General features: G+C 42.4%; 2 long non-coding RNA genes and 1 pseudogene across 2 annotated transcripts; 2 read left to right on the top strand and 1 right to left on the bottom strand.

The window, feature by feature from the left end:
* Positions 1–460: 460 nt before the first annotated feature.
* LOC137200205 (uncharacterized) lies at positions 461–2965 on the bottom strand (annotated as a pseudogene).
* A 1412-nt stretch (positions 2966–4377) lies between these two features.
* On the top strand, positions 4378–8003 carry LOC137199950 (uncharacterized). Its single transcript, XR_010931888.1, has 3 exons — positions 4378–4843; positions 6876–6999; positions 7097–8003. It is a non-coding gene; the product is annotated as an uncharacterized lncRNA (long non-coding RNA).
* A 39-nt stretch (positions 8004–8042) lies between these two features.
* LOC137199949 (uncharacterized) lies at positions 8043–11734 on the top strand. Its single transcript, XR_010931887.1, has 3 exons — positions 8043–8983; positions 9062–9123; positions 9967–11734. It is a non-coding gene; the product is annotated as an uncharacterized lncRNA (long non-coding RNA).
* Positions 11735–13231: the final 1497 nt, after the last annotated feature.

The raw sequence follows: 13231 nt of genomic DNA, 5'->3' as shown, positions 1-13231 counted from the left end.
GGGTTTTTTGTAATTCCTGGTCATATTATTTTACATACATGTCATTCTGAAAATAAAACGTGATTCTAGTTTGTAGATAATAAATATACTCATTCATCATGATGTGTTTTGTTCACATGTATATATAATCCATGCATGAGATACTTAATATAAACATTTTTATTTTTTGTCTTTAAGTTTAAAGTGTATTGCAGAGAACACTACGTAAACCAGAGACAATTAACTTGTGAATGACATGAAAAACATATTCATTAGCAAGGACCACACCATCAACAAGATACGTTTGAGTGATTTTATTGAAGACAAATGGTATGGTGAATGAATTCCGTTGGCTTACTTGTAGTATGCAGTGTGGGGAAGCTTCACAGGGAATCCGCTGCAACGCCTGGGCAGCGACGGACCCCCAAAAACTTCTATTACTTGAGGTGAGCTTGAGCAGCTCTGAGATCTTTGAGATCCTAATGGATGTAACAATGGTATGTTTGGGAGGACCATTGGTCCATGAGTTGAATGAAATGTCCTGGGACTCCATTGCGGGAAGCTGAAGTGACGGCTGCGATTCTGAAGGAGTGTACGGAGTAATGAGTGGGGGATATCCCGGAGAGGGAAAGTATGTGGCGGAAGTGTTGGTGGAACCAGAATCTAGTAGCCACTTGGCTGGATTCGGATATAAAAAGAGGATCTGTTGCTATGGTGCTTTGAGATTTTCTGTAGATCAAGTAGTTTGCCAGGGTTTCGAAAGGAATTAGGGGCGATTGGATTTTGAAGTAGAGGACAGGTGTGGGTGGACCGGATTGGTTGGTTTTGGTTTGCTTTCAGTAGAAGACCATGGTTTCATCTTAGAAAAGGGACAGATCTGAAATGCAAGCATGGCGGTGGTGGTCGAAGTGAAGTGAAAGGTTGAGGAGGTGAATTCGGAGCATCTGAGGAAACCGAAGAAGGCGAGCAAGAATGTGGCTTCTAGCGTTCAGCTAGAGGAGGAGCGCTGTACCCGGAGCAGATGGTGTGGATGCATGTTGACAGAAAGTCAGCAGTAAGAGGTAGGTGGTGAGGGCTTTTGGTTGGTTCTTGACGGAGGAGACCTTTGAGGAGTGAAGTTATCTGAGGATGGTTTGTACACAAGCTCGGACTGCCACTTATGAGTTTGGAAATGAAGCTGATGCCACTCAGGTAGACCTTAATGGTTTGTTTTTTAATAGTCATGACAAAATGGACATAGGTTATGAAACAAGTCAGGGTGACGAGATCGAATGATGGGAAGGTTATGTTGTGCTTATCGTGAAAGTAGTGGTAACTTTTCCAAGCTGTCCAATATGATGAGAGGGTTGAGGGTGATAGGCTGTTGATGATGTTTTGGGAGTCAATGATCAGGGGTACTAAGGCGGGATTTATAAGTTGAAGGTCAGTGCTGAATATGGAGGAGCTAGAGTAGGCAGGGTGTCTGCGTGCGAAGCCAAGCTTCTGAACTTCTGAAACGAGAAACAGGAAAGAGAGTCAGCGATAGTGTTGGAGTGACAAGGAACATGGGCTGCGCGGAGGATGTAATGGTGTGTAACTGAGTGCCAGGTTAGGCGGCGCAAGAATGGCATGATGGATAGGGAGTTGGAGCGACCTTTGTTGATTATATCTATGACTGCGAGGTTGTCAGAGTAAATGAGGATGGACTTGCGGGACCATTCGTGGCCCCACAGGACAGTGGCGGCTATTATGGGGTGGATTCCACATGGAGTGGAAGAAGCGACTTGGCACTCATTTGCCAACTCTGGGGGCCATTCTGCTATCCTGTTCCAGTTGGAAAGGAGGTTGAGCCGCAGACAAAGTTCGGCCTGCCTTGAACTGTCCAGAGAGATGGGAGTCAAGAGTGATGGGACAGAAGAAGTGATGGACAACAGGTGGGAAATGAAGGCTCGTCCTTGGGGGATGATGCGAAGGGCATAATTAAGGTGGCCCAAAAGCGAGAGAAGTTGGCGTTTGGTGCAGCATGGGGCAAGGAGGAAGTTTGATATCAGGAGGCTGATTCGGTTAAGTTTCTCAACTGGGAGTGAAGCTTGAAACAGATTAGTGTCGAGTGTGATTCCCAGGAACTCGAGGGATGTAGAGGGGCCCTCTGTCTTTTCCGCAGACAGCGGAACCCCGAGGTCCGAGAACACTGAAGTTAGGGTGAGCAGGCCGGAAGCGGGTGGTGATGAGGGAGGAGAAATGATGAGGAAGTCGTTCAAGAGATGGACGAGGAACAGGATGTTATGAATATTGGAGAGGATCCAGCAAAGGGCTTCGGACCAGGTGTTGAAGAGTTTAGGGCTGCTTTTGCACCCGAAAGTGAGCCTGATGGCAAAGTAGTATGCGCCTGCCAGTGGACGCCAGAAGTCAGGGTGTATGGGGAGAACCCTTGAAAGCGCTAGTGATGTCGGCTTTTGAGAGCCAAGACCCCTTGCCAGCAAGTTTGATGAGGGTGATGGCAGTTGATGGTGGCGTAGTTAAGGGAGAAGTCTTCACTTGGAATCAAGCTGTTGATATTGGGAATGGTACTGCCGTGTGGTGCCGAGAGGTTGATGATAATCTGTTTCTTCCCGGAGTATTTCCTGGTCGCAACGCCGAGAGGGCTAATACGGAAGGTAGGGAAAGGAGGATGAGTGAATGGGCCGATCATGAAGCCTTCTTTGAGTTCCTTAGAGAGTAGGTGATCGACTGCCTCATTTATGGTGGACTATAGATTTTTGCACTCGAAGGAGGTGGATGGTAGTGCAGAGATTCAGGGGTGGAACCCCTCCTGAAATCCATTAATGAGGAACTTGACAAAAGCTGGATCGGGGTGATTATGAAGTGCTTCGGCCAAGGCGGGAATGTTAATGGGTGTAGACGGGTGCTTACCTAGCTTCTGTGAGGTGGGGTTGTGTGGGCACACAAGGAGGGCGTGGCCACCTCCGCAGAAGGAGCTGATGTGGAGGAAGCGGCACTGCAACATAGTGCATTCAGTATCATTACAGTTGCACATGTTCTGGCCACCTTGCCACAGGATGTGCCTGCCTCTTTTGTCGGTGCCAGTAGGTAGGGGAAAGATGACGGAAGTGGCAGAAGACGCTGGGGGTATGGGTGCTGGTGGGGCCGCTGATGTCAAGCGGGAGAAAGCAGAGGCTTTGGGTTGGATTCAGTGTGTCCTGGCGTGGGCGGGGATGGAACAGGAGGAGGTGGGGTGGGACGATGCACCACAGAGGGAGCATGTGAGGACTGTATGGGTAGCGAAGATGCGACAGTACAGTTTGGTGTCAAGTGTGCCCCAGTGTGTGGCCTCGTTGAACTGTTTTAGGTGGGTTGCGGCATCAGAGGCGAATTGAATGTGGCACTGGTAGAAATCATTTCCACTAAAGCGGAGGGCCAGATTTAGCACGGTGGATATGTGATCATCAAGTTCCTGACGACGGGTGGGAAATTTAGAGCACAGCACGTCCCTGAAAAGTGAGAAAGCATACGCGAACTCTGCGGGAGTAAACTCCCTGGAACGGGCTGGTGTTCTTCCTTTGGAGTGGGGACACTCTTCGTGCCCCTCAAGAAATCTGGGAGGTAGGTGGGGGGAAGGCAGGAGGAGTGCTAGGTCTATGTAATTACCATCTAGGATCTGTTTACAGATGTTGGTGGGAACATGAGCAGGACAGGAGATGAAGTTATTGAGGTGATGTCCGGGAGGACTGGCTGTGTACAGGGTGAAGTTGCTGGGTGCTTGTTGGGCTGGAATGGGTTGCGAAGGGATATCAGAGTTAAGGGTGGAATAAACTAGCTGCTGCGTGGGCTGTGGGGCAAAACTGGGAGCTGGCATCCCGGTGCTGGATGCCCCCGTCCAAGCAAGCTGCTGTGGATGTAAGATAGGGGCAGTATGGGGCGCTGGCATTCCAATGTCAGAGGCCCCGGCCGGGGCAGGCTGCTGCAGTTCTTGGGAGTAAATAGCGGGGGGCGCCAGCATCCCAGTGCCGGGCTCCCCATTGTAGGCTGTTGTGGAAGTAGGCACTGATTGGCATGGGCTGCTATGGCATTTGCCCAGGATGTTGTAGGCTCCTGATGCCAGTGGTGAAGAGTCATTTGGAAGATTGAATGTCCTAGAATGGCAGTGCCTTCATCGGAAGTAAGTGACTGTGTGCAATGTTGTTTTTTCCTCTGATGCTTTCCTTTCCGCTGGCTTTTGGCTGGAGGGTGTAATTGTGCTGTCTCTTCAACAAGGGCTCTGACATCACTATGTGTTTTTAGTTTTCGCATAATGGTGTCACCCGGAAGATGGCTAGTGTTTACGGAAAGGTGTATGCAACAGGCTGACATTAGTTTATTGAATAGTTTTGCCTTGTTGTCCGTGTGGTGGAATGGAATTCCAATCCCAATGGCCCAATCTGAAATTCTTGAAGTGGGCAGACTTTTGGGGGACCTCGCTGGAGCGTGGTGGCACAGCGAGTGGCTGCAGGTTGAGCAGCCAGTGTCAGTGTGATGCTGGTGGGCTGGGGGTCGGCGGCGGCGGTTATGGGATGTCTCTGATTTGCCTTGCTCTCTCTTAGCTGGTGAAGGAGAAGGGCTGGGAGACGACGAGGATTCGTCAGATGAACTATAGTTTTGTGTGTTGAGGAGAGATGAAACGGGTGGGATATGGACTGTGGAGGAGACGGGGCTTGCTGGAGTCGCCTGCTTCCTGAATGGCTTGTGGACCATGGAAAGCAGAGTCTCGGGCACAGAGGCGGCAGGGAAGTTTATAGCGGGATCCGTTGGCGTTGGCTGGCTGAAACTTTTGACTTGGTCGTCCTGATGCCATCCAAAGAGATCGTCATCCTGTGGGGATAAGGAGACGACATCCATGATGGAAAGGGTGAGTGGAAGATGAAATAGCTCAAAGCTATGTAGTTTCTTCATAGTACTTTTTTAAGCGCTCTAAGCGATGTGGATGGTTTCAGCTCAGAAGCAGAATGCGAGAGTGAAAGGGGAGGAGAGGGTTTGGTTAGTATTTATGGGATTGCCGGAAGGGGTGCGGTTGAGGTGTGGTCCTGCTCCTGAAACTTCGCTAGTTAGCTTTGATTAATTGAGAAAAGTTATGACTCAGACCCAGATTTAATGATTCTTGTGGTCCAAGGCCAGAGCAGAGCAGCCTCATACTAGTTGTCATTTTGAGTTGTAACACCTTTGCTTCAGAATTTGGTCAATTGGACCCAGTACACCTGCTTGCAGGTCTAGCTAATGTTATTTAGGAACCAACAGGCCCCCTTTGATATAGTCTTCATGTTTTGTATCAGTATTATCACGTGAATTCACTTACTAATCTGTAACATTATAATACATTCAACACAGTTATTTGTCTATTTTTCCTTTTCATGCCCTTTTTCAAAGAAAGATGATTCAGGAGGCATGTAGTCTTATAGTCTGTTTTTTTTTTTTTTTTTTTTTAAATAAACAGTGCATTTTCCTTACTGCATCAAACCAGGCCTGTGATGAAAACGCTGCAAATTAAACCCATTCAGAGGATGAATTTTCAGAGAAGAAAAAGAAACCCTTTGGATAAACTTCAACATGAGAAAGATGTCATATCCAACCCAGTGTATAAGTGAGGATGAATACTCTTGGGGGGATTGGTTCAGACATGGGAGACATTAATTTCTCGGACTTCGGTGACTTCCATTCTATAGAAAAAAGTCAAATACTAGATTCATTCTCAGGAGATAACAGTCTAATTGAAAACCAGATGGATATTTTGACCTTTCCAGTTAATTATACATTGGTGCTGTAGATTATTCTCTCTCACACACACTGGGCCAAGACCTAAAGTTGGGTGGTGAGAAAATTAAATAGGGCTGCAGAATTATTCTGGATATGGTTTTGACAGCGAAAGTTTCATCTTGTATGAAAGTATTGAATTTCTTATGCTGCCAAATCCTCATGAAGTCCCTGCAGTGTTAGATACTATAGGCCTGCACTGTGTGATCACAGACCATAAACCAGACTAAAACTTTTTGCAGACACAAACTTAAATCCATTTAAAAACAACCATATGTTTCTTATCTTAGACATACAAAAAATGTTTTTCTTAATTGTTAAGCTGGTGTTAAGGGAATTCACTTGTGTTCTGGTATTCTTGCAGTGTACAGTTAACGATCATTTCCAGTCTCAGACTAAATGCAGTTCATCAGATGCAGTCTGTATTAAAACATTATCAATACATTTCTGAGTGATATCCTTTCAAATAACAACTATAAGGGTCTTGATGCTGTATTTGGTCTTTAAATGAAAAATCTACTTACAGTACTGACAATAAGGCTCCAACCAGATTAGGACTAAAACATACAAAACACTGCTGAGTTGTAGTTTACAGCACATTTTCATGTAAATGTTGGTATTGGCCTCTCAAGCTTAAAATGTGTCAAATATCATTAGTACATATAGTATGCAAAAACGGTGTTACAGTTAAACATTAAAGCATAAAGCATTGAATCATATTTATTTATCATATTTAACTCCAGATACACTGATCAGTTCCTTTGGATACGTATAGGCTCCAATATCAGCCATACTAAGCAAACTGGACATTGGCAGGATGTGACAAAAAATTAATAATTTTTCAGTTCTCTGCCAGTGATTTGTAGTGGTGATATAATTTTGATGGGACAGGCTCCTGATGCTATTCATCACTTCCACTATGTGCTTCACACTAAGTGCATTTTAAACATGAAGGCAGTGGGAGGCCTTTACTGTCAAACTGAAGGTGTTGACAATTCCATTTGTGGTTAACAAAAACCGACCATGGTTCTGCGGGCTGCACAGAGGCGAACGTCCACAGGAGACATTTGCATGACTGTTTCTTTTACACTTGTATGTAGCATGTGTTCAGCGTCTGTTCGTCTCTGTTTCAGACCCACCTCCCAGCAACAACTGAATCCAGCAATTAACTTGCATGTTGCTCAGATCTGCACTATGTGTTGTTGAAATTTGGAAGGTGTGCACATCAGCTCCTCCGCAAGCCTCTGCAAGCTGCAGGTACCCATAACACCCTTCTCTACGTATGTTTGCAGTGTATCTTTGGAGAATCATAATTCCACATTCATTAAGTACATTTTCTGTACTTTTTTCTCAGGAAGTTGTTTTTAAAACATTGCATGGATAAAAATAACCTCAGACTTTTAGGTACTGGAGTAAAAACACACTATGGAGGAGCTATGTACTTTTGAAAAAGAAGAAAAAAAGACGAAGCAATGCACAAGTGAATATTTGATGAAGAGCTGCAATGTTTGCCTCAGCTGTTCTGTGAACACAAAGAGGACAGCGAGTGCAGCATTGGCTCAGCGCTGTCTGTAAGGTCGTCATCTGTACACAATATCAGTAATCCTGCAGCAGGATGTGTTTTTCATGTATCAGACAAGCTGAGTGTGATGTTGATTCTGTCAAGTAGGTCAGGATCAAAATTAAGTGAGGTTGATTCATTATAACATAATCTCATAAACTGTCTAAAACAACATAATTAACATATGCAAAAGATAACATTTTAATTTGGTGACAAAGGGAGCAGATAAGCTGTGTTTAGCTATCAGGAGAAAAAAAAAAGTCAGATCTGTGAATTTCTAATTTTAACTCCTCACTGACTCAGAGCACAGAATTTTCTTCTCCCAGAGGCCTGCATACAGCGGTCACATGGCGCGGGAAGGTTAAACACATTTACATCTAGAAAAAGAACAACTCCTGTGGGAAGTCAGATGTTAATTTCCTCACCATAGACCACCCTAATAGCAGCTGCTTAAGGAGGGAGAGCATTACTCATTTTCTTCCTGAACAGAGATTTTCTCCAGAGAACCCAACTTCATTACTAACTTTCAATGTTCCACTGCCATCCTGTAAGCAGGGGATAAAGTATATTATTCAATAAGTTCCTGAGAATTGATTACTTTTCTTATTGACCTCTGCAGTTTAATTTTACATGCCGTATACATACTGTATATATATATCTATATATATAAGGTGCTGAATATTAAGTTGCCGTTAATGTTAAATGGGTGCATTTACAGTATATAAACTGCACAGCTCATTGCGTCTGTGTAAATCTCCATTTTGTAGTGAAGTATTGACTTTGAAAATGAATTTCACCCTGGTCTGGAAAAATTTAACAGACTTTGGACCATTTACTGCATGGATACACAGTTGAATGTGGTGGGAAATATTCTCCCCTCATAAATTCAACCAATGTGGAAGCTCAAAGACAAATCCTTCATTAAAAATGACAAAAAGGATAAAAACCAAGAAATTCAGATATGGCTCAAGCAGCATCTTGTGTACAGGTGGAATGGAGGGAGTGTGCAGCAGTGGCATGAATGATCAGCAGAGTGAGTAGAGTGTGAGCTGTCAGATTATAAAGGGCACTTCATTGACTTATTTGAGTATGATTGATGACCTTCAAAGTCAGCTGATTCATCAGCCAAGCTGTCAGATGGTGGGCTGAACAGCTGGTGGCATGTTTGACTTCAGTCTTCTGCTTGATGCTGAGTATCTGACTGTTTGGAGAGTGTCAGTGTTTGGAGCAGTGTTTATGTACATCGCAACAGCAGCAGGAAACATGTCATGCTCTACAAATGTAGCATTTCTGTATCAGGCCAATCAGGAATAAGATGCGTCATTAGTCCACTTCATCAAATTAGACAACAGGAGTAGTTGAGTAGTTGAAAGTTTTCATCTGCAATGACATCGTCCTCGTTTAAGTTATTCCTCCTGTTCATACTGGCCATTAGAAGATCCCTTAATAATGAGAGAGAAGTGAAAGTACTCTTGTTTCAAACCAGTGTAACCCACATGGATTAGAGGGCTACAAAACCCATATATGTAATTACATGTCTTTCCCACAAGGGGGCGCATATACATTGTGCGCCTGTTATGTTGAGGGAGATACGTGCCCTCTTTGTTTTACCGCAGCAGCGCTCCCAAACACAGCAGACGTGTATGAGCATGTAAACAACAGAAAAGCGAGCAATTCCTGGTATGAAACACCGCAAAATAGTCATAAAAGTCAGACTAATGTTCATATAACAATGCTAATAAGTTGCTCTTTTAATAGAGGTCCAACTGTGAGCGAGAGGGAAACAACTTCTGTCAAGTTATTAATGTTGAAAAACTCCGGTGAGTTGCCATGTTGTCTGTTTGTTTGTTTGTTGTTGTTAACCACTGTGAAGGAAAGCTGCATTAAATTTACTGCTGAGTCAAAATACTTTTAATAAAAACCAACCGATGATTGTGAAAATGTGGTCTAATGTTTATTACATGCTTTGGTGCAACTGTTTCATTGTATTTATAGTCTGAAAAGATCGCTAGCTGCTAATCGCTAGCTGCTAACGGCTAAACTAATCGCTAAGCTAATCGCTAGCTCTGGCTAATGGAGCAACCAACACTGTCAAAACTTTAAAGGACTATTGCACTGTTTTCTAATATTGAAATCGTCATGTTTTAACGGGAATTGTGCACTGTTGTGTTTTGAAATGCCATTAAATGGTAATTTAACCAATATTGGTCGCTAGATACACATTTTAAGTGAATTACAAAGGATAATTTAGTTCATTTTCATGATTAAGTTATCAGTACATTAAAATGGTGCATAAAAATGTAACAATACAGTAAATAATTTAGGTAAATGTTCAAATATTAATTGTTTTAACATTAGAAATTCATAATAAGCAGTCTGTTACTTTAAGAATACAAATGTTGATGTGGAAGGGAAAATTCATTGTAAATAATTTATTGTTAAAGTTAAAAAGACATCTGTTTTAAAGAAATTCATTGTAAATTGTTCATGTTAAAATTACCAGTTGTTAAAATATGGTCATTGTAGTACAAGTATATCCTATATATATATAATTGCTGGTTATATGATGTATGATATTCTGAGGGAGAAAAGAACTTAATGAGATCTCATCTTAGACACATAAAGAGAACTGAATAACTTATTATCCTGCACTATCTGTGTAGTTTGGATTTTTGTGACCAGATAGAATCAAAGATGGCGATCCCAGCCTGTGACCCTGTGGCCAGTTGGAGAAACGGTGTTTGCCAGACCGTAGGAACTGCTCACAGAGGACATCTGATTTAAAGTGATACCCATTTTCATTGGGTTACAGATAAGACACACACTAATTATCCTATTAGAGTAGTAGTGATAGTAGTGACATTAGACGACGGAACAGATACAACACTAAACAACTTTGAACTGAACTCTTGAGCTCTTTAATTATAATGAGTCCCTACGGATTAAAGGGACATTCAGTAAACCAAAGAACATTTCATTGGAGAATTTCCACCTCCATAACGGACTATTTCTGTTTATTTTCTTATTTGATTTATTTATTTTGTTTTTTATTTTCCATTCTTTAAAACTTAAAGTCTTGTGTATTATTGTGTATGAGTCGAGGCAATAACTGGTCACTGTTTAATCGTACATTAATTCATTCCCTGAATTATTCAAGACAATTGCTCATCGGACCTAGTTAGATGTTAGTGTCTTACTACTACTATTGGTTAGCACTGAGGACGCTACACCAGTTTGACAGTTTTATGACTTTAACCTCTGTCAGGCAGCCAAACTGTCTTCACCAGGCTGACTCATGACGAAAATTGTTTTAATGTAGTCTCCAAGAAGTCATTATAGATACTGTTAATAAGTTCAGATCATATAAACAATGGGAGATTCATATGATTTAAACAGGCCTCTGTGGAGATTACTAAGCACACCAGAGGACAAAAAAATTGGCTCAGAGTATAAAAAAAGACAGATTGATATCTTTTTTATGAGTCGAGCAAGTGATGGATGTAAAGAAACACCTCCTGTGTGGATTGCCCATTAGAGTGGTACATCTGGACTACAATTTATCTTAGCAGAAGAAAAACCAAACACACCATTCCTTATTTCAAGGAAAGGTATATGTTATGCCATATGTCTGTGTTTGTTACACTATTAAAGGACTGTTTCACAGTTTTTCAAGTCTGTCTTAAAACAACAGTCAGGAGCCCAGATGAACATTGAAACATGTTTTTCTTGCTGTAATCATTCCTCCTGTTCATACCGACCATTAGTAGATCCCTTCATAATGCATTTGTGAGTGATGGGAACCAAAATCCACATAATATGAAGCTTCAGCAGTCTAAATTAATCAAATCAAGTAGATATCTTTCAACATTACAGTCTTTTTAGTGCCAAAGTTCCTCTTTTTGTTACTATACTTCCACCACAGCTCGACAACGAAACACTGTCCGAGGAAACACAAAAAGAGGGAATTTGATGCTAAAAAGACTGTAAATGTGGCAGATATCCACTTGATATGACTAACTCAGACTGTTGAAGCCTCATATAAGCTTCACATCAACTTTTAAATGCATTTTTGCACAAAATGACTGTGTGGACACACTGTGGATTTTGGCTCCCATCACTTACATTGAAAGCACATTTGAAGGGGATCTTTTAACAGCCAGTATGAACAGCAGGAATGATTACAGCGAGGAAAACCTCTTTCAGTGTACATATGGACACCTGACTATTGTTTTAAAACAGTCTTTAAAATTGTGAAACTGTCCCTTAAGGCTTGAAAAAGTGTGTTTATTCTCTCCTCAGACCTGTCGAAGCACCATATGAATGAAACATGTTCACTGTGACAAGTTCATACAAACATAAAGATACACAGACTACTATACTCCAGACTACTGAACACAGTTAATTACTCCTCTAATAAATACATGCAGCAGAGTGTGTGTGTGTGTGTGTGTGTGTGTGTGTGTGCGTGTGCGTGTGCGTGCGCGCGTAAATCCTTTGCCACGTCCATCTGTCATGTTTCCAATCCAACAAGGTAATACCGCAGTGAGATTCTCTAGTGGCTACAAATCCTATTTTCCTTCTAATGGCGCCATTTTTCTCCTCTTCCTCCACACACTTAAACAGCAGGAAGGTATTCATCTTGCACACTTTTAAATGATGGACTGAGAATGTTAAACACATCTTCCTGCACTCGTCTTCCTCTGCTTCCACTTCCCCCTTTTTCATCTGCTGGTGATTGACGCCAGAAGCTCTCTCTCGTGGCTTTGTCGTGTTGTCTTTTCTCCTCCTCCTCCTCCTCCTCCTCCTCTCCGTCTCCTTCATTTCTGGTGATTTACACAGAAAGCTTGCCTATGTCCTCCCTGTTTTCTTTACATCCTCCTCCTCTTTTCTGATGATTGACACTTGAAAGGGCTAAGATGTTTAAAGAGTTTTTTTTTTCTCTCCCCACACACTGAAGAGCTCTCTAAGTAATGAAAATGAATGTAATGTGTGTGTGAAAGGGAGAGATAGAGACACGCGCATCCGCGACTGTACAGTAAGAGGAACTGAGGAGAGAGAAGATGTAAATTATTCAGGCACGAGAATCGCTCTGAATGACTCTTATTGAAGTCCGCTGGAGTGGTTGTGTTCTCATAAAAAGGAGGCTGTTGTGAATCACAGGTACATGATGAGGTTTTTGGAAATGTGAATTAAAGAGAGCATCGTGCAAATGATTACATTTAAAACTCGGTAGAGGTTTGTAGTAAGAGAGGGGATTAACGTAGCGGGTCAGACAAATATATGCTATCACAAATAATGAGATAAGCAGTGCAGAGTGTTCCTATTTTCTCCTTGTAATGCATCCTAAAAATAGGGGAAAGCAGCTTTTTAATTTGCTGTCTCGAGTCTTTATCCATCACTCCCCCCTGTCAGTTTCTATTTTTACTCCCACCGAAGAACAAGGAAAGATGAGAGGTACTTTCATTAGAGGAAGAATCAACAGGTGTCAGAGAGGCCGTCTGAAAGTACCAATTACAAGTTTTCAATCTTGTTGAATTTGGGGGATGAAGAAACTGCGAGGGCAGGTGGAGTTTTCTCTTTTCTCTTTTTCACTCTGTGTGCTTTACTGTGGGTGTGAAATCATTGTCACATGAGTCAGCAGCACAGATGCTATCTGATATGATTTACGTGAGATGCCAACAATCAGTGCAAAAGCAGGAAGTAGTGTGCCCTTTATGTAGCGAGGTGGAAAGTAAGGGTGTGGGGGTTGAACCTGTAATTGACATTTATGTTTTTATCAATCATAACGCTCGTTCTCTACCCTCACCCACCCACCTTCACTACAACTTAAATGACAGGTTAATTTTTTCAAGTCCATCTTAAAACAATACTGACATGCCTGGTCTTTTTCTTACAAAATCAACCTTCACATTCAATACAGATCACACA

This window comes from Thunnus thynnus, chromosome 16 (genome assembly GCF_963924715.1).
Source record: "Thunnus thynnus chromosome 16, fThuThy2.1, whole genome shotgun sequence".
Taxonomy (NCBI): domain Eukaryota; kingdom Metazoa; phylum Chordata; class Actinopteri; order Scombriformes; family Scombridae; genus Thunnus; species Thunnus thynnus.
This window is presented reverse-complemented; position numbering and strand designations above follow the sequence as displayed.